Source organism: Haemaphysalis longicornis, unplaced genomic scaffold (assembly GCF_048455015.1).
Source record: "Haemaphysalis longicornis isolate Haplotype H1 unplaced genomic scaffold, Haemaphysalis longicornis Haplotype H1 scaffold_7, whole genome shotgun sequence".
NCBI classification, from domain to species: Eukaryota; Metazoa; Arthropoda; class Arachnida; order Ixodida; family Ixodidae; genus Haemaphysalis; species Haemaphysalis longicornis.
This window is the reverse complement of record NW_027526422.1, coordinates 12,359,541-12,379,048: the sequence shown is the minus strand read 5'-3', so window position 1 is coordinate 12,379,048 and position 19,508 is coordinate 12,359,541. Positions and strand designations below refer to the sequence as shown.

General features: G+C 47.4%; 1 protein-coding gene across 8 annotated transcripts in view; it reads left to right on the top strand.

Moving 5' to 3' along the window:
• The window catches only part of LOC144144530 (uncharacterized), a 321,359-nt gene that overhangs the window by 140,614 nt on the left and 161,237 nt on the right, over window positions 1-19,508 (top strand). The gene's annotated exons all lie outside the window — the stretch shown is intronic.

Here is a 19,508-nt window from a genome sequence, read left to right as displayed (position 1 = left end):
TCACCTTCTCTTCATGCGTAGTTCCACTGTTCTTGACGCTGTTACGATTGAGCCCGCCGTTGGGCTTCGTTTCAATACTCCCCGGCTGTGCGGCGAAGCCTCCACTACGTGCGCCTTTCAAACAAGCGCCACCGTGTCGGTGACTCATGTTTTCACGCCTCGACAAGCCCGGGTCAGGCGCTTCGCTTTCGGCGCGTTTCAAACTTCGGCAGTTGCCGGCGAGGTGCGCCGAGACTTGCCCAAGGACACGGAAGCCCGCAGCGGAGTCTTCCTCTCCCCTCTCTCAGGCTCAGCGTGCGCCGCTGCTAACGACTGCTCATGAACTCTGGAAATAGTGTTGTGTGTGTCTGTGACGTTCGTGGCGTGTGCACAATCTAGAGGGAGTGCTTGTTTTGACTTTTGACGCTTTTGGGTATAAATACGACCCCTCAAGTGCTATAACGCATTCCTGTTTGAGCATTGAATCAATGCTGTCACTGTGCTCGAGTCCTGTGATGTAACCTCGCCCGTCGGAGCGTTGTTCCTTGGCTTCGGCTCACCTCTCGCTATGAAGTAAACAGTTACGTTAGCTTTTACGTTAGCCTACGGCTTCTGGACTTCTTCACGGCTGCAACAGCGGCTGGCCGCTCGCTTCACACCACGCTACCAAACGTATGTCGGAGGCGACGGAGCTCGGCTCGGGTCGGCATTCCCGGTCCCAACAACGCCTAGCTGTCCATTAATGCCTTTTCCGCCAAAAATATGTTGAAAGGAAATTTAAATAAAATTTGCTTAAAAATGCCGCTTTAACTTGAGTGCTTCAATTCAATACGAGCCGCATCCAAACTCATCATCCCGATATTGCTCAAATTCACCGCCTAATTCTTAATTATTTGTGACCATAAACTTCCCATAGCTGACATGCAAAACATGCCATATAATGTTTTTGACAGCGCTGCATTTAGGTCCGGTAACAAACTTTAACTTTTTTTTTCCTCAAATTCGCTTTATGTGGATTTGACTCAATTCAAAGGGGGGAAAAACGCCTTAACGGTTCCCGGACTTCCCACTATATGTGCCCGGCCGCTGATTCTGCCCCGTGGTGGCAACGGAGACGGAGAAAGACGAGGCGAAAATCCGGCTGGCTTCGTGATCTCCCCAATCGCTGCCTCTGACTGTGCTTCTAAATGCATGGATCCGTTTCTGACAACGTATAAGTGGCGGCGATTTTGACGACTGACTTCGGGTTTCGGTCTTTGCCAACAACGCCGAGAAAAAAATTACGGGGATGCTTAGAAATTTCTAAGAATGGGAAGGTGCGCGAGCCTGTAGTTGGGCTTTCTGTTGGTTTGCTGTTGAACTTTATGCTGAACTTTGCGGCCGCGCTAAAAACCGCTTGATCAGCCCTCTCGACAGCTCCCTCCGGAGCTTGTTGCGCTCGCGTGCCGTCGCCAGGAGCTTCCTGTTGCCACCTCTCAAGGCGGCATATGCGGCAGTGACTAATCCCTAGAACCACTAGATGACCGTGTCGCACCGGCGCGCTGTCTCGAAATCTTCGAAAAGTAAACACAGCTGTCATGGTTGCCAAGTGGCGCCCGGACCAAGTCCGCCCGTCAAGATCGGCCACAATTGGGAGTGTAACGCTGGCGTGCACCCTGCAGGCGACAGGCACCAAAATGGCTGCCGGCGTGCATCAGTGTCGTTATTTGATGGTTCTACCTTCAGTTTAGACCTGTGCGCCGCCGCGCCACGCCGCCGCCGCCGCCTGTTTTGGTCGCGCCGTCTGCGCCGCCGCCGAAGTCGCGGGAATGAGCACGCCGCCGCCGCCGCCGGGCAAAATTTTCGGCGCGCCGCCGGCCCCGCGCCCCACCTATTATTCTTTTCTTTGAGGGGAGCTTCTGAAGGGCGACTCTTCTGAAGAACGAAGGAGTATGAAAGGAAAATACGTCGCTTCGCTGGAAGTTGTCTTTTCTCCCTCTGCAAGAAATGGCTCTCTCAGCGGTGCTGTTCGTCGGGAAATAATCGCGATCCACCATGCATCAACGGATGATTTGTACTTTCTGCCTGGAATCAGCTCATTCTGCTGCTCGTGTGGGGAGACTTCTAGTCCCCTTCCTTCTCCTTCACCTTTTCTTCCCGGCCCGTCTCATGCCAATCCTCTTACATTGCATGCGTACCGATAAATGGGTGATTGCCTACCGTCTCGACGCGCTTGACTCGGAATCCTCTTGAAGCACCCCAGCTTCTCCCGCTGCCACACAAGCGCGACATCTTTCTTGTGTTATCCGCTTTCTCAGAAACTCTAAAATGACCAGGCACCCATGTTACTCCAGGCACCCATGGTTAAACAGGCCCACCGGACTCTCTCTGTGTCAATAGCCCTCTTTCTTTCTTCTCCAAAGGGAAGTAGGACGGAGGACAGGAGCGAACGCAAACTTCAGCCCCTCAATCCATATTCGTTCTACTGTACAAACATGACCAAAAGTGTTTGACCACCTTCCTTCTTGATAAAGGCCGGTCCCTTGGCGTATTAATAGCATCGTCATCCAACGACACACTAGCAAGGAAAATAAAACATTAACACAACAAATGCGGTCGCAGACAGACTGAAAAGAATAAATGCGGGTGAAAGAGAACGACCGGAGTACACAAGTCTCCAAAATCAGTGCGCCAGCTCCTCCCACCACTCGCCGATTCTCTCAAGGGGACAAGCCGCTAACATTGAAGAATGAAACCCCATAATCAGCACGGGAACAGTGCACAAGAAACCGCCTCAGTAGCGCGCAAGCTTGAATGGGCAGCGTCATTACGGGAAGAGTGCACCGGAAGTGGGTCAATAAATGAACTGTCCAGGTACGCAGGAAGGGTCAATGAAAGCGCAGCTAGGATCTCCGGAACTCTGAGCCTGGTACAAGCTTCACAACTCATTAACATCACCATGGAATGCATTGTGAAACACAAAATTGGAAGGAAATTCTAATACCCGCACAATTTCAGATAACCAATGTCGTATTTGAGCAGCTGTGATAAGATAGCGTCCCTGGGGGCAGAGGAGCGTACGTCATGCTGCCCTTTCTGCGCTGGAGGCCAGTTAACTAGAAGATTTGGAGAAAAAGAATTCAGAAATAATGGTGAAAGGTACCATAAGAAAATCTACAGAAATTCAGAGGGTTGTCTACCAATGCATTCCTACTCCTCTTGCCTTCATTGTGAGTTCTTTACAGCCGAATTAGGCTATCCCAAACAGAGCTTCGACGAGCAATGTCCACGCTCCGCAAGAAAGCTATGATTTTGAAACGTAAAAGTTGTATATACATTAATAGCGCGTGCTGCGTGACGATTGATTGTGGGGTTTAGCGCACCGAAGCTACACATGGGCTATGAGAGAGAGAGAGAGAGAGAGAGATAGAGAGAGAATAAATTTCGTCAGTACAAAAATTGCGGAGTAGTGTCCTCATTTTGAGAACCCCATTCGTGGTGCCAGCTGGTCGTCCGCACTGGATCAAAATTAATCCGAAGCGCCCCCATGTGTTTTTTGACCCTTGTGAGTAAAAAAAAACCATGGGCTAGAGGCGCGCTGTAGTGGGGGGCTCCGGATTAATTTTGATCCCCTGGGGATTTTTACCGTGCGCCGAAATCTCAACACACGGGTGTCTTCGCTTTTCCACTCAATCTGAAAATCAGCCACCATGGCCGCGATGGGTGAACCCCGGAAACGGAAAAAATGGTCCCACCATACTCCAGTCGACATGTTTCCCTTCAAGTTAGATCTGAACTTTTTTGCGGTTTTGATTTTATTCCTTTGCGTTTTAGCAACGGGTTGAGGAAGAGATGGAATACTTTAATATTCCTATAGGGGCAGAAATTAACGCCTCTGGAGGCTAAAACCCAACAAACCAAATTGGGTTGACAGACGGACGGTTTGATGGATGGATGGATGAATGGATGGATGGATGGATGGACGGATGGAGGATGGATGGTAGGGCTGAGTATCGATTAAAAATTTTAATGCAAGTAATTGGATTAAAACCGCAAACAAGAACTGCGAAGCCTGGAACCGTTGGTTTAGTAGCTTAGTCGGACATAGCCATCTAAGTGTCTGGAATGTCATAGAAGCTCTACGCTGCGAGGTTTCATCAGTATCGGTGAAAATTGCAATAAAAGCCGTGGGAGCTCCACCAAAGAAGCGCACAGCGTCATCCCAGGTCTAGGACATTTCGTTGCTGGACATTCCAGTGCAGGACGTTTCGGTGCGGACATTTTGGTGTACGGACATTTCGGTGGACGGACATATCGGTGTACGGACGTTTCGGTGAAGGACATTTCGATCCTTGCGCGAACATTTCGGCGACCGTATTATCGGGTGCTTGTTTGTTTGAAACAGCCGTTATATTTTTATTTTCGCTTAACATAGGTTTTGGACAACAATCTAGGGCAGCGACTGCATTTTAATATTGATGCAATGTTCGCGATTTTTTTGCCAGGTATTTTTAGAAACTGAACATTTGTGTATTTTTCTTTAATACCTACTTCAGGGAACATCGGTTTTGCAGCCAGGTGATTGAATTCTTTTGCAGATTTTTTTTTTTTTTTTTTTTACGACAAGACGTTATTTATATTCGCTCTTTTCTGGGGCATGCTAATCAGCAAAGACAATTACTCGATGTTTACGATGGCTAACGCATTCACTATGTTATTTTTTCTAAATAAAATGCACTCTCACAATCTAAAACTTTACAAACATGCGGTTGCCCCTAAAAATGCAGACAATCTTATGAATGGTTTATTTAGGCTGCGCTGTCAAGTTTAAATGAATTTGAAGACACTGTTCTCGCCAGCTTTTTTTTTTTTTAATGGACAAGTCCAGGATATTGTCGCGGAGGAAGAACGGGCCTCTTGAAAACAGCTGCAGCTTCTATATCTCCTCAATGCTGATCAAGCGCGTACAGGTTGTGCGTACAAATACCAGCAAGTCTGTTCGGTCAAACCAACCTCCGTTTTAGCTTTACATGCTTACTCTCATTTCATTTTAATTCTCCCAGCCCCCCCCCCCCCCCTCCCCCTCCGTCTGTCTGTAAGTTTTAACCTTCCCAGATTTCTTTTTCAGTAATATTATGTTCAATTCCCCGTGGCAATCTTACAGGCAAAGCGGCCATCACCTTCTCCAAAGAGTCACCGCATTGATGGAAGAAAAAGCGATACATTCGGCGTGAGCTCACACGACCTCTCTAGTGCACAAGAAAAAGCCACCCGAAAAGCCGCTGAGGACACAATGACCAGGATCGTTGGCGCCTGTCGCCCCCATCGAGGAACAAGCTCGATGGCTGCATTCTTCCGCGCGTCGCGGCCACATGGAAGGCGCCCCTCTCCAGGAATCGCTGTATTTCCTTTCAGTCGCCCCACCTGATGTTAACTCTTCAAGTCGCCATATCATGGACACCGCAGACATTCCTCCTTTTCTTCCATTGTAAGAGGGGAAAATTTTGAATAGGCTGGTTTTGCGAGAGCCGCGACAGTCGTATCCACTTTTTCGATGCCCAGTTTACACTTTGAAGAAGCACAATTGTCACACCCCCTCTCTCTACCAAGGGGGCTGGTTATACCCGGCAGTGCTTAGCCCTCCCCACTCCCACCCCACTCCCACCAACACCGACTGCAAGAATAAATCGATAGAGAAAATTATTAATTATTAAAATGGATGCACGCGCGCGTAAGCTAGCTTGTTTCCTTTCTTTCTTTTTTTTTTTTCGCGGCGGTTTGGCGGACGGGGAGTGGGGGGAGGGGGGGGGGGGGATAGGAATGGACTAAAAGCAGCAGCATCTTGCAGCGGTGGGTGAAGTGAAATCAAAGCCTTTCGGTAACACTTGAATTAAAATCTTAGAGTTGTTCACATGAATGCTAAAATAAAAAAAGAGGTAGAAGAGAAATCAATTAACAACGTTAATTTTTAACATTTAATTTCGAAATTGGGTTTTAGGCGCTAATGCTCCGCCTCGGTTTAGCGTTCTTTTCCTTGCAGTGCGGCCCAAACACAACTCTCGAACGTAAAATTATATCATCTGACGAAACTAAAGTATTAAAGCTAAAATGTTTAAAGAAATGCCTGGGACATCCCGTGCACCGATGTGTCCGCACCGAGATGTGCTGTTCCTCCTCCTCCTCCTCCTCCTCCTCCTCCTCCTCCTCTTCCTCCTCCACCACCACCACCACCCGCTCTTCCGCGCCGCGCCGCCGCCGATCAGGGGACCCCCGCGCCGTTTACACGCCGCCGCCGGAGGTGGGAACACCGGCGCGCCGCCGCCGGCGATTTCTGGCCGACGCACAGGTCTACTTCAGTTGGCGCGGCTGTTTCCCTTTCCCGGCGCGCGCTGCATCACCGTTTTTCAGAGCCCTCCGCTGAATACCTCCCGCATTTCAGTTTCCCTTCCCCGGAGCGTGATCCCCCGCTCGCGCTCGCTCCGATTACAATTTTGTGAATGTGTACCCCACAAAGTGAGTGCTTGAAACAGACATGTAAGGTTTTCGCCTTAACAAAACCTTTGATTGGGATTGACCTCCTCTCAAATGATTGGAAGCCAAACATTTAAAATCCCAATAGAAATGGGTTTGGTCGTGTGCAGTCAGAACGGGTGCAAGAAACAGAGCATGATTGAGCTTATTTGTGATTTGGCATATTTATGAGGTAATTATCCGGACCAAACATGGAATTAAAACTACTATTCATCCTAGCAGACAAAAATGAGGCTGTTTGTCTTACGGCGGCTTCTTTAAGGCTGTCGGAATGGCTTAGGAGTGTTCGGAGTGAGGTAAAACTCCCCGCGGATATGTAGCCGCTTGGGCAGTCGAACTTCATATTGTCGCGAACCATGCCTTGGAATTTTTATAGCAAAGCTGTATACCTGTACCCCGCAACGATTTCACCTCCGTGGGCAAAAACGATCGCCGCGGGCGAAAATGCCAAGGCCTAAGACGCCGAGCGCATGCGTCAGGCTAATCAGGGGTGCAGCATAGAGCTCAGAATTCGTTTAAGGAAACCACAAAACAAGCATCGAAACCGCATTATGGATTATAAGGCGCCTGTGAACAATGGGATGCCCAACCATGAGTTCCTGATAAATGTTAAGTTTGCAGATTGTCTTTGAAGGTTGTATCAGAACTACTGTCACTAAATAGGGCAGTTTCTTGCCCAAGACGCCGAGCGCATGTGTCAGGCAGCATTTGCCGCATCTTTGGACGCACTGCTGCTGCTGAGATGCTGTTACACGCGTTAAATTTCAGTCGCATTCGGATGACGTCAGTCGCCGCGCAGCCGCAGAGCGGAAAGGACAAGCTAAGCCTACCACAGTTGACCAACTAAAACGCGTAAACAACACAATGGCGGCGCCCGTGAACCGTCGCAGTGTAAAGAAATGTCACGTAATGCGAACTGACCAATGATCATGGCGCCGGAATGGAACAATAGGAGAAAAAAATGCCGATACTCTGCGACACTGTAGCCGAGCGCAAGCGACAAGCCCGCCGAGACGACGAGAAACATTTCATACCCTCCATTTCATACCATTTGTAGTGGTTTACAACAGCTCTGCTGGACATACACTTTCTCAGGGCGGGATGGCGACCAATTGTTTTATCATATATAGTTTTTCATACTTTAGTGCTTATCTTATCTCTTGTTTCAAGCTAAGCGCACATTTGTTCTTTCTGTCGTATTATGCTCCCGGAAATCTTCTTCGATAGGAAAAAGGTGTAACTTTCTTATCCCGAACCTGCACTGTTCCTGTTTGATCGGCAACCATCCCGATGTATCCGGATATTTCTGGAACAGAGAGCTATCCGAGATAAATGCATGTATACAGCAAACACCATTACATTTGATTCGCTGACGCTCCACTGTGTGCACCGCTCTGTTGACTGTTTTTCGACGTTTTTGTTTTCCTCTATATATTTTATCGCGAGAAACAAGTTCGATCTAATAAACGTTATTTCTGCAAGTACCTTGCTTCGTCCTTCACTGCGTGACATCTGGTGGAGGTGCAGGGTACCGTTTCCTGTACCTCTCGCAGACATACAGTTTTTTCCGGGGTAATTTGGGTAAAGCCCGTGCTCCAGCCGTTTACACCAGCCATAATCAAGTCCCGTAGAAGCCCACGTATTTACAGTAGACGGGAATTCCTAATGTCTGCAACTCCACTGTGAACTAATAAGGACAACTAAATGAAACTCGGTGCAATGATTGAGTCGTCGTAGTTGTAAATTGGACAGTTTTCTTTTTTTTTTTTTTGCAAGATATACACTGAATTGAGAGCCAGAAAGCTTGCGCGAGAAAGTGGGCTTTGCCTCAGAGCTAGCTCACCTGACGAACAACGCAAGAAAATGCCGTCTAGCTTCGGCGTAAGAAAATAAATGGACATTTATTATATCATAACATTTTCACTCCCTCCTTGCGGTCATGTCTTGCAATGCTCACGATCCATTCATTTTCCTTGATTCCTGAGAGTGACTATCAAGCGTGCCCTTCGCAAGGAATTGACGCGTTTTAAACGGTCGAGTTAAACGCGGGAAAAAATAAGGGGAAGGGGGGTAAGGCATTATACGAAGTCGGGAGAATACTGTAAGAATGACGAGCTTACTTCGTCTACGAACCAGTGGGCCATACTTACATTTTTCTGTGCCACGTTTTCTCGCCGCCCGCCGTCCTATTATGAGCTACTTGTTGAGGATGCTTCACTGCAAGCACATTCGTAACGAAGAGAAGCCAGCTTTACGAAGGTTGACCTGATTAGACTGAATGTAAACCAAGTACTTCAACAAGTCTTTAACGCTGAAACTCATAAGAGATACGGCCTGAATGCCACACTTCGATGGCTTGCATCTCAGATGTTAGAGTATTGGCTGAGAAGCTGAATTTGATCCCAAAAGAATTTTACACGAGGATTTCGACTCGAAGAACCTTTTAGGGTAAACAACAACAACGACAAAAAAATCACCATACCTTTCTAAAGAAAGCTGAGAGAAGCGCAAAAGCTTTCTCACATCAAAATTGAGTCAAATGCGCGTCAACACGTTCGATAAAAGTGCGTCCAATATTCACGAAGGTGCGTCCAATCGATCGTCAAACTTTCAAAGACCCAAATCGCAAACGAAGAACGAACACAAGCGGTGATTTTTTGTGCACTAAGTAAACGCATCTACGAACGATTAAAATGTATACCGGTGCGTGGTTTATGATATAAAATACACTAGTCTATTGTACTTATTTTTAATGATCGGTACGTGCATTGTGCTATAGTACCGTCCCCTTTTTCGCGAGTTTCAAGTAACCGCCTTGGCACAATGCAAGCCTGGTTTCACGCACGCGCAGTGTGTCCAGAGATTTTATCAGAGCTTTTCGGTCGACCAACCGGTCTATGGAGAAATGCATTAGTTTTTGACAGGACGCCATCGGTCCCACTACGAAAGCTTTCGCTTTAAAAGTGCCACTTAGGTGTAATGGTACGTGGCTGGATGCCTGAGGACGCCTCTTACAGCTTGGCGTTTGCATCGCAATTAGTTCAAACGCGATTGGCTATTGTTTGTCCGTAGTATGTTGAACCATTGTATTTTTCTTCATTTTCTTCCTTCACGCTCATTGGCGATGTATAGAGTAACCAGATAATACACTCCTCTTCTCCTATCCCTAAAGTGTTTGTTATAAAAGCTGTTATTTGGAGTTTACAAATTTCAGCCCAAATTTTGTGTCATCTACTTCAGCCGTGGTTACATTTACATATCTCTTTTCGTTCTAAAGTAATCAACACGCGGATAAGTGTACGAATGCCCTCGCTCCTAACAATTTTTTACAAGCCAGAGACATACTCTGGCCGAACTGTAAGGACACCACGTAAAAAGGATCCTGTCATTGAATTTTGACAAGTCATTGTTTTATTTTTACGTACGCAGTTTACGTGGATTCTTGCTGTCTGGCTATTGATCTCTAAGGAGTAGTCTGCCTTGGTGTATGTTTCCTTTCGAGCCCACGTGCATTGGATTCCGTCCTGTTACAAAACGGCTACGGAGTCCGGGATCTGGAGAGTGCGACAGAAGGCGTAAAAAGCCATAGAGAATTAGATAAGTACTCTTCTCTAACATTATGGCGCTGGATTGAACCAGCAGAAATGTGCGAAGTAATCGTGTTATCTACAGGCGTGGGTGATCGTGATAAGGTTGACTTAACCGGTTTAACCATGGTGGAACAGATGATACATACACGTATTCATATTTTACATGACTTTTTATTTTCTCTCCTTCAAATAACACGCCGCTTGTACAACAGCAGTGTCGTAAGCCGAAGCCGCGACGTTCCACTACTCGAGATGGGGCGTATCGGAAGAGGGGCCCAGGCGACGGCATCCGTTGTCGAGCCCCGGCCTTCATGAGTCCAGCAGCGGCGGCAGCGGCGAAGCCGGTGAAACAGATTGTGCGACGTGTCAGCGGAAGGGTCTGACGAGCCGCGGCGAAATTACTTTGCGCGGCGTTTAGCGCCCTCCGTCTCGAGAGTCGGCTCTGCGCCATGCCCTGGGGGCGGCGGCCAAAAGGCGCAACGGAAACGTCCGGAACGGACCGAGCGGCGACAAATTTGGGCGCGACGGTGGAGCCCCGGGGAAGGGGAGGAAGAGAAGTAGAAGCGCTTATTATGCACGCCGCAGGGGACGCCCGGGGCAGGCTCCTCCCCGCGGGCTGCCATTGGCTGGCGGCTGCCCGGCCCTGGGGGCTGTAGGAAGGCGGGTAGTAAGGTGTAGGCTGTAGGAGGCTGTAGGAAGCCGGTTGCCATGGCAACGGGACCGGCTCACGTAGCCGGTACTCGGCGGGAAGAAGACCACCCGTTCGGGCACACCCGCGCGGAACGAAAGGACCCGAACGTGCCCCAAATACGAAGCGCGTATACATCGTCGGCGAAATGGCCAAACATCCCTGTCCACTGCCCTTTGTTGGGGGGCATGAATCAACGAAAGAGGCTGCGACGACGCAGAAGGCGTTTTGGTGCCACGCGCAGTTGTACGGGCAGTGCATTGATGGGAACGTTTGCCAGTGGCTTCGTTTCTTTTTCGGAGAGGTGATGGAGCCGAGAACCGTTACTTGAAGCATTTGTTGGGGATCAAGATTCAATGGGTTGGCTTCTCGAACCCCAAATGCTCTCTTGAACTCGGATACGTGTCTCAAGGACCTATATAAAGATAAAAAGAAGTATTTCAACCTTCGGTATGAGTTCCAGCATTCATCACTGGTGACACTTCATTTGTGCGGCGACACCCAGTAGAGGAGGTGGGCGTTACCACGTTAAGGTTCTTCGCGGCTGCTGTGCACCTGTTAATGCTATACTACCAACGTTATTCGCAGTATTGCTTTGCAACTACCCCCTGTGAGCAGCTTCAGACTACCTTCCAGCAACGTAAATTCTTTTTGTGTTTTTTGAAGTTTCTTTAGAAGAAATACTGTCCGCAATACGCGCTGTGCATGTACTGGCAAAGCGCTGGGGTACGATGGCATAACCACACGAATTCTGAAACTTAGTGCACGGGTAATTAGCCCATATCTTAAAAAAAATATTTAACAAGACATTTTATGATGGCCTGCTTAAGATCGCTAAAATAACACCGATGTATAAAAATGGTGATGCGAACGTAATTGGAAACTATAGACCCATTTCCGTACTTTCTGCAATAAATACATAATTTGAGAAGCTCATAGCAAAGCGCATCCTCAAGTTTTTAGTTAGAGATAACATTATAACCCCGAAACAGCATGGATTCTGTCCAAACAAATAAACATCCACAGCTGTTATTAACGTTGCAGATATCGTCAAAACCTCACTCGGAAGGAAAAATGTTGTCGGTAAATTTTTAGATGTGCCAAATGCTTTTGACACTGTAGATTACTACATAGATATTTCTGGGGAAACTTCAGTGTCAAGGTCTCCGGGATTCGCTTCCAAATTTCATTGAAAGTTATTTGCCCCACGCAAACAAAGTGTTGGTATAAATGGTGCTTGTTCAAAATTTGCTTTTCCGGAAGGCTCGGTTTTGGGACCTATTATATTTTTAGTTTACGTAAACGATTTTCCGAAGCGCTTAGTAAAAGGGGAAGCCATTACGTACGCTGATCACACGGTTGTTGTGTTCGTGGGAATTAAGCAACTAGAAATAGATGAGAATGGTGATTTAATGGTTATCGCGAAATGGTTTGACGAAAAAAGACTGAAGGTAAATGTAACCAAAGCAAAATATATTATATTCTCATCTTTGGGTGCCAAGAGCAATAATTCAATAACCCTGATGAGATTAAAAATGTAGAAACATAAATAGTTCGAAATCCTTGGCGCGGCCACGAATTATAGAGAGCGCATCAACGACCTGTGTAAAAAATTAAGTTTTGCGTGTTTCACGTTATACCAGGCACGACACTGCGTTGAAACTTGGGGCAGTACATATTTATGGTATACCTTTCCTCGGTCATAAAATTACAAGAACGAGCACCGCATTATATATCCTTTTCAAAACGTACCGACCACACAAACCCCATATTCATCAAACTAGAAATAATGCATTTTTTGTCGCCCTACACTAGACAAAATAGCCTGCGTCACTCGTAATATTTTGTCAGAAAACAGCCCTTCGCCGTCGAATATTTTTATAAGGTCGGGTCGAGTAACCCGAAGTCACACAAACACCAATTTTTTGCATCCCGCTTGCACACAGCATGTGTGGCAGACGTACGCTACAGTACCTTGGTACTAACGGAACGCCATCTCTGCTGACGTCAGAAAAAGCCGCAATTCTAATTGAAAATCACTTTTGATTCACTTGCTCGATCTGTATATACATATATGTAGGCCAGCTGTAAAATCTGTTTTCTTTTTAAATGCTTGATCCTTGGCAATATATGCAGTACATTTAGCTGTAGTGATGAATTCGCCACTGTTTCTCTTTCGCGTGAGCACATGTATATGTACGAGTATGTGCATATGTACGTGTGTGCATGTATCATTATGTGTGTGCTATGTAAAAGTAATGTGTATGCATTGATTACGGTTCGGACGACCGCTTTCTTTTGTTGTCCATATTGAATTAGTTTATAACTCAGTTGCTATATAATATGGTGTATTTATTACATGGGTCCGCTATTAGCAGTGTTGCTATGGGCCCAGATGTTGGGTTGCATAACAAAATGCTTCCCTTTCGGTAAAATTAGGCTGAATTGAATTGAATTCAGATAGCCTCAATACGATTTTCGTTTTTCACCACCTGGATTATATGTTCACTGTGTTTTGTGTTAAACTCTACAAGAACTTAATTTTCATATTTTGCCAGCACAATTTTATAGAACTGTCTTTCCTAACCGGCCTGGACAATTAAGATGTGCTCTTGCGTCTCCCAAGACTGCTGCTTTCTCTCTCGACAAAAACATTCTCCTCCAAACTGCACACTGAAACATTGCCTGTTTAGACGTGGCTGCAAAAGCGGAACATTTTTTGTGCCCTCGGTAAGCTGTCGCTCGTGCGATGTACGAGAAACAATTGAACACTGCTTCATTAATTGTATATGGTAAACTGAAACTGATACTGTTTTGCGATGTCCACCAAAGTATACTCTTAAGAACTTTGAATTGAGTCCACATATATTGTAAGGTATCTTGTATCACCCGCAGACGGTGATGTGCCATGTGATTTGTTTCTCCTAATCGCTTTGCATAGTTTATGGAAAACCCGAATGCTGGATAGACACGCTGTGCCTACGGTTTCTTCGAGATCACGCTTTTGGCAAATGATTATTAATCTTAATGGTGTCTATGAACAAAATTATTCTCGTCCTGTTCACTGTTGCCCCCGTTTTAAACCAAATGTGCATAATTGGTCATTGTGGTTAGTTTGACTCTTCAACTTGTTTTCAACTATTGTGTATGTGTATATAGGTGTAAATATGTCTTTAAATACCTTTTCCAACATTTACTTGTAGTGTAATAAGTGCCATGTAGGAAAAAAATGAGGCAACATATATAAACTCTGCATGCTCTTTAGCAGCCCAGTGCTAGCTTTACCAACTATAGTTGGTAAAGCTAGCACTGGGCTGCTAAAGCGCAGATTTTAAATCCTATCAGACCACACGTGTTTTTTATTTGCTCTCTATAAGTATACAGCGGCGGTCATGTTCCTGACCGCACAACTGCAATAACAGCGACACTTTTTCGCAGAATGGGAAGCTTTCGCCTTAACACACATATATGAGCGAGTCAGATTTTCCTCGCTCCATCGTTGTCTTTTCTTTAGGAACATGGTCGAAATTTCTACCAATATCGCCGCAGCCACCGTGTGGGCGTAACACCCATTTATACTTGTTGAAATCAGGCGCGTGGTCGTCGCATTACAAATTTTGTTGCGTGTTCTGCATCGCTGCAGGAAAACGACAGCCCCCTTTAATACGTTTTTATGAAGGGAGTATATGTCTACACTGTTGATGCTATTACACGGACACTGCCAGAAGTCAGAGCAGTGGGCTACAAAGTATTTGGGTGACGTTGAGGGTACAGTTGGGCGTTGTGATGTTATCGGCAGGATCTTTGGACCGTCAGGGTGTGATGAGATCTTCCAAATGAGACGGAGCAGGGCGGCACGCGTTAAAGGGTTTATACGACACCAAAATCATGGAAGAAGAAAACGCAACACTCTCACAGTTCTGGCGGAAGGGCCCGGACGTCACGGGTGACGGCAGGCGACGGAGATCAGGCAGCGAAACTGCGGCGGAACAGCAGCGGTCGGTGACAGCGACGGTGCTTCATCCGCGCCTGACGTCCAGTCACGGAGGACTTTGTCAATACCCCGTTAAAGCAGGCTGTGCCTGGTGATTCGCAGTGGCGTCGGCCTTGTGCACTGGCAGTCCGGTGGACTGCCGCAGTGGTTTCGTCCCTCGAACCGGGCGTCCGACGGGGAGCGGAATTCCACGACCGATCTTTTCTTTCTCCTCTTCAGCTCCTTTTTCTTATGCGCTATGTCCCAGTTTTTTTAGATGCGGAGCATCTCTTGCTCGGGGGGATGTCACTTGTCCGTGCCCCGTCCGCAGCGCCTCTGATGATGATTGTGGCAGGATGCCCGTACGGATTGGCCAATCAAAGAATTCATCACGAGATAGCTTCGCGTTCAACCACCGTCGTCATCTTCCCGTAGGGGAACCGCCGAAGAAGGAGAAGACAAAGCTGCGAAGAGAAGAACGTGTGCGTTGGTCCCAGCCGGTGCACCAGCGTCAACAACCTTTACCTCACCAACGCTGGCGGAGACTGCCGATTCTACCACAGAGACGACAACATCGACAAGAACATGATGGACGAGTTTCGGCGTCTCGAGAACCACCGCCTACTCACCGTCACACAACAATACTTGCGTGCCTTTGCCACCGGTGCGGACCCGGACGGGGAATTCCCTCTGGCGCTACTAAACACCAGATCACTCAACATAAGGCAACACAATGGAACCACACGGAACCCCCATGATGCTTCACATCCTCATCAGGGTTCCCCACGGGAAGATGGTGTAAGTTTTTTCCTTCATCTTCTTCCTTTGGTCGTTTTTTTTATCGGTCGCCACTGCTGCCTCCTGTCTTTGGCGCCATGCCCACCTGTTTCATTACAGTAGTCTAAATTTTGCGACTGTAAGTATGCGCGTACCAGCCAAGTAATGATCGTCACAAGTTGGCTTTCCAGCAAGTCAAGAAAGCCTCGCAAAAAAGAAAACTTCAGGTCGAAAGTCAGATAGCCGTATATATACTCCACGGCGAGGGAAGAACTTCGGGAATATATTTGAACTCTGTTACATGCACTCAGAAGAGATTGAAGGCACTTCGACGGAGTGATTTCTTTGTTATAATTGTTTTGTTCAATAAGGTGCCCCTTTCCCGCTGTCGGCGCAGGAGATTTTAGTACGAAATCATATGATTTGACCCGTTTTTAAATATTATGCACAAAGCTCGCTACAAAGCTCGCTTCTATGGTGAAAAACTGCATCTAGATGCAGTTTTTCACCATAGAACTCTCTTCTCGCCGGGGCCCTCGTCGCACTTTTCCCCCTTCTCTGTGGGGAAACGATGAACGTACTAATAGCCATTAAAAACAAAACACAACTTTGTTTATGTTGAAAGAATAAGCTTTTGGTAACTCACTAAACTCCACTTCAGCTAGGATAGACGTTCCTTAAGTTTCATGATAGTTGATCGGAATCACAATAAAATATTCCCATGTTTCGTTGTTACCAATACCAAAAAAAACGTTTCTTTTTCTTTTATCATACTTTCGAATCCCCTGTCGTGTGCTGTGCCAGATTGCCCAGCTTTCCGAAACTGAGCAATATGGCCGAGAAGGGGGTACAAAATTATACCATCTTCCCGTGGGGAACCATGAGGAGGATGCGAAGCCTTGAAGCATCATGGGGGTTCCGTGTAGGTTCCATTGTGTTGCCGTTATGTTGTTTTATTTATCGGAGCACGAATGGGAACGTACGGTGTTGAACCTCCATGTGGAGACAGAGAAATGTAGAGACAGCGAAGAGACCGACACCGGCGTTACCAGATCGAACACCTCCTGGTTCTCGCCTTTCTTTATTGCGTACTCACGCTCCTACCCCGCTGCCCGCCCTTTTCGTCCTATTCTCTGGTTGAGCTGCAAGGCGCGTGGCGCTTCACGCCACAGCTTTCCAACGAGAAATTCAACATCATCCTCTAAAGTTTTCAGTTCGTCGCTTCCGTTGACGTTCAGCTTCGCGTGCCTAAGTTGTATCAGTAGCTTCTTGACGTAGATCAGTAGCTTCTTGACGTAGTTTGAATGAGTGAAGGACATAAGGCGCGTTCGTAGCACATGCTCCCGTCTCGGTATGTAGTGCATTGGGAAGAGCTCCACGTACCTCCCGTTGCGGCCAGAGAGTAGTGGGATCGAAACCGGGCGCCGCCTAACTATTTCTTTTTATGGTGGACTGCGCTGAGGTCAGGCCAAACGCTGACGGGGCTGAAGAGATGCGCATGCGCAGTAGAGTGCGGACGGCGGACAACAACAAGGGAGGGAGGGACACAGCCACGAGCATGAAATGCTTCGCATCTAAAATCTTGCCCCATGGGGCACACCTTTAAAAGGTGTTTTGGCTAAAGAAGGCGGGAGGATGAACAAAGGGCGTTCTTGTGAACACCATAAAAAAAATTCCCCCGCATTTCCCCGAGGGGGAGAATGTGAAAGTGCGAATGCACGGTTGTCGGCCCGCTTGCGGCGCTTGCGCTCGGCCCCCGCAGCCCACCCCCTCGCCGCCTTCTCTTCCATCTCTTCCATCGGGTTTGTAGTATCACGTGTACACCACGCAGTTATCAAGCCGCTATAACGCCGCTGAGTCGCCAACGCACGCCGCTGACAACGTAGTTTGAATGCGTTAAAGATATAAGGCGCGTCTAACACTGATATCACTTTTTTTTTTTTTTTTTTCTTTAATGCCGGTCTTCGACACAACACAGAAACACAAAACAAACTTATTCACATGAGCAACTCGAGCGACAAGCCACCAACCTATATGAAGGCTGATGTCTCTCTAAAATTCCCTAAGCATAGTCAATGGTTCTATCCTTGACAGCCACTCAGGAGTGTATGCCTTGCGCTTCTGGACTTCTACGTACTGGGATATAGACTCACGAAACCATTGCCGCGTAGGGCGGGCGTCCACATCACCGTGGAGCCAGGCCATGCGCGAGCGCCATATGCTATGCAAGGCCACCAACATAACGAGGTCCAAGGGCGCCCCCTCCTCGTTTTCGACCGCTAGATAGCGTATGCCATGGGGGCTCAGCGGGAAATCTTTATGCAGGGTCCTCTGGAGGACATCCCACAAAAATACCGCAGCCCAACAATGCAGAAAAACGTGCTCTATCGTTTCTGGTTGTTTACAAATTGAACACTGAGTTCCCCATGGCACAGATATCCCTCTATCCTGCATCCAGGTTCCAACAGACAAGGTGCCTGTGTGTAATTTGAAGAAAAAGGTTTTCACACCAGAGTGAACCTCCATTCTTTTGACGCGCTTTAGCACATTTTGGCCTGGCCCAGCACGGTAATTATATCTATACATAGGGACGGGGAAAACAACATCGCAAATGTCCTTATACAGTTTTTTGCGTGTCACAGAGGACAGGTACTCGCCAGAAAAACGTGCGAATAGAAAACGGGCCGTCATAACTATTTCCTTAAAATACCCATACACGCCACCTGGCATGCACCATGTTGATACTACATATTCCGGCATAGCACGCGCCAGCCGTACTTGCATGACACTCTGCAAGAACGGGTCACGAACATCTCGCCAAAACAAAAACCGGTTTACCAGCTGTCGCACATAAAGGTGCGCCAGCCCCAAGCCACCATCTCGGACTCTCCGAAACAGGTTTGTTCTGCTGCACCTCTCCCATGTTGAGCCCCAAACGAACACCGCAAATACCCGGTGAAGCCTTTGGACGTTGATTCGCGAACAATGCAGTACCTGCATGATATACCAAATCTTCGCTACAAAGAATAAGTTACATGCCGTGGCCCTTGCAAAAATTGACAACCTTGCCCCCTTCCATTTCTCGGCCTTCTCCCTCAACGCCATTGTCTGGCTACGCCAGTATGGTTCACTATCCCTGTAATATTCGAGTTCAACGCCCAAGTACTTCACTGGAGTGGTGACCCAACTAATATTAGCGAAGGTTGGCGGTGTTGATGACCATTCCCCATGCCAAAATCCTAGGCACTTTGCCCAGTTCACAAAACTACCCGTCACCATGCCAAACTTTTTGACAGTGTCAACTACCAACTGAACGCTTTCTTCGTTCATACAAAAAACGGCAACGTCGTCTGCGTAAGCCAAAAGTTTAACTTCCGACTCATGCAGTCGGAAGCCTTCGATGGCACTATTTCTGATTATACTCATACACAGGGCTTCGATGTATATGCAAAACAATAGGGGGCTGAGGGGGCAGCCCTGGCGCACCGAACGCTGCACTTCAATTGGGGCTCCCAACTTTTTGTTCACGATCAGCCGCGTAGTGCAATTGCGGTACGCCAGGGCGACGCCCTCTTTAATTACAAACCCAACGTTCACATGGTCCAAAATACAAACCAATATCTCGTGTGACACACAGTCAAACGCTTTTTCCAAGTCGATCTGCAGGACTGCCACTCCCGTGTGCAGGGCGTCGCAGCACTCAAGGACACACCTTGCTTTATGGATATTTGTAAAAATATTGCGACCCTTAATTCCGCACGTCTGATGTGGCCCTACTATTTGTTGGACAACACTTTGAAGCCTTTGTGCCAGAACTTTCATAAAGATTTTGTAGTCGACATTTGTTAATGATATTGGCCGGTACGACTTGACAAATTTAAGTTTCTCCGCTTCATCTGTCTTAGGAATGAGGACTGTGTGGGACGTGGAATATGATGGGGGCAGTGTTTTAAGATCATACGCTGCATTAAACAGCTTCGTTAGCACAGGT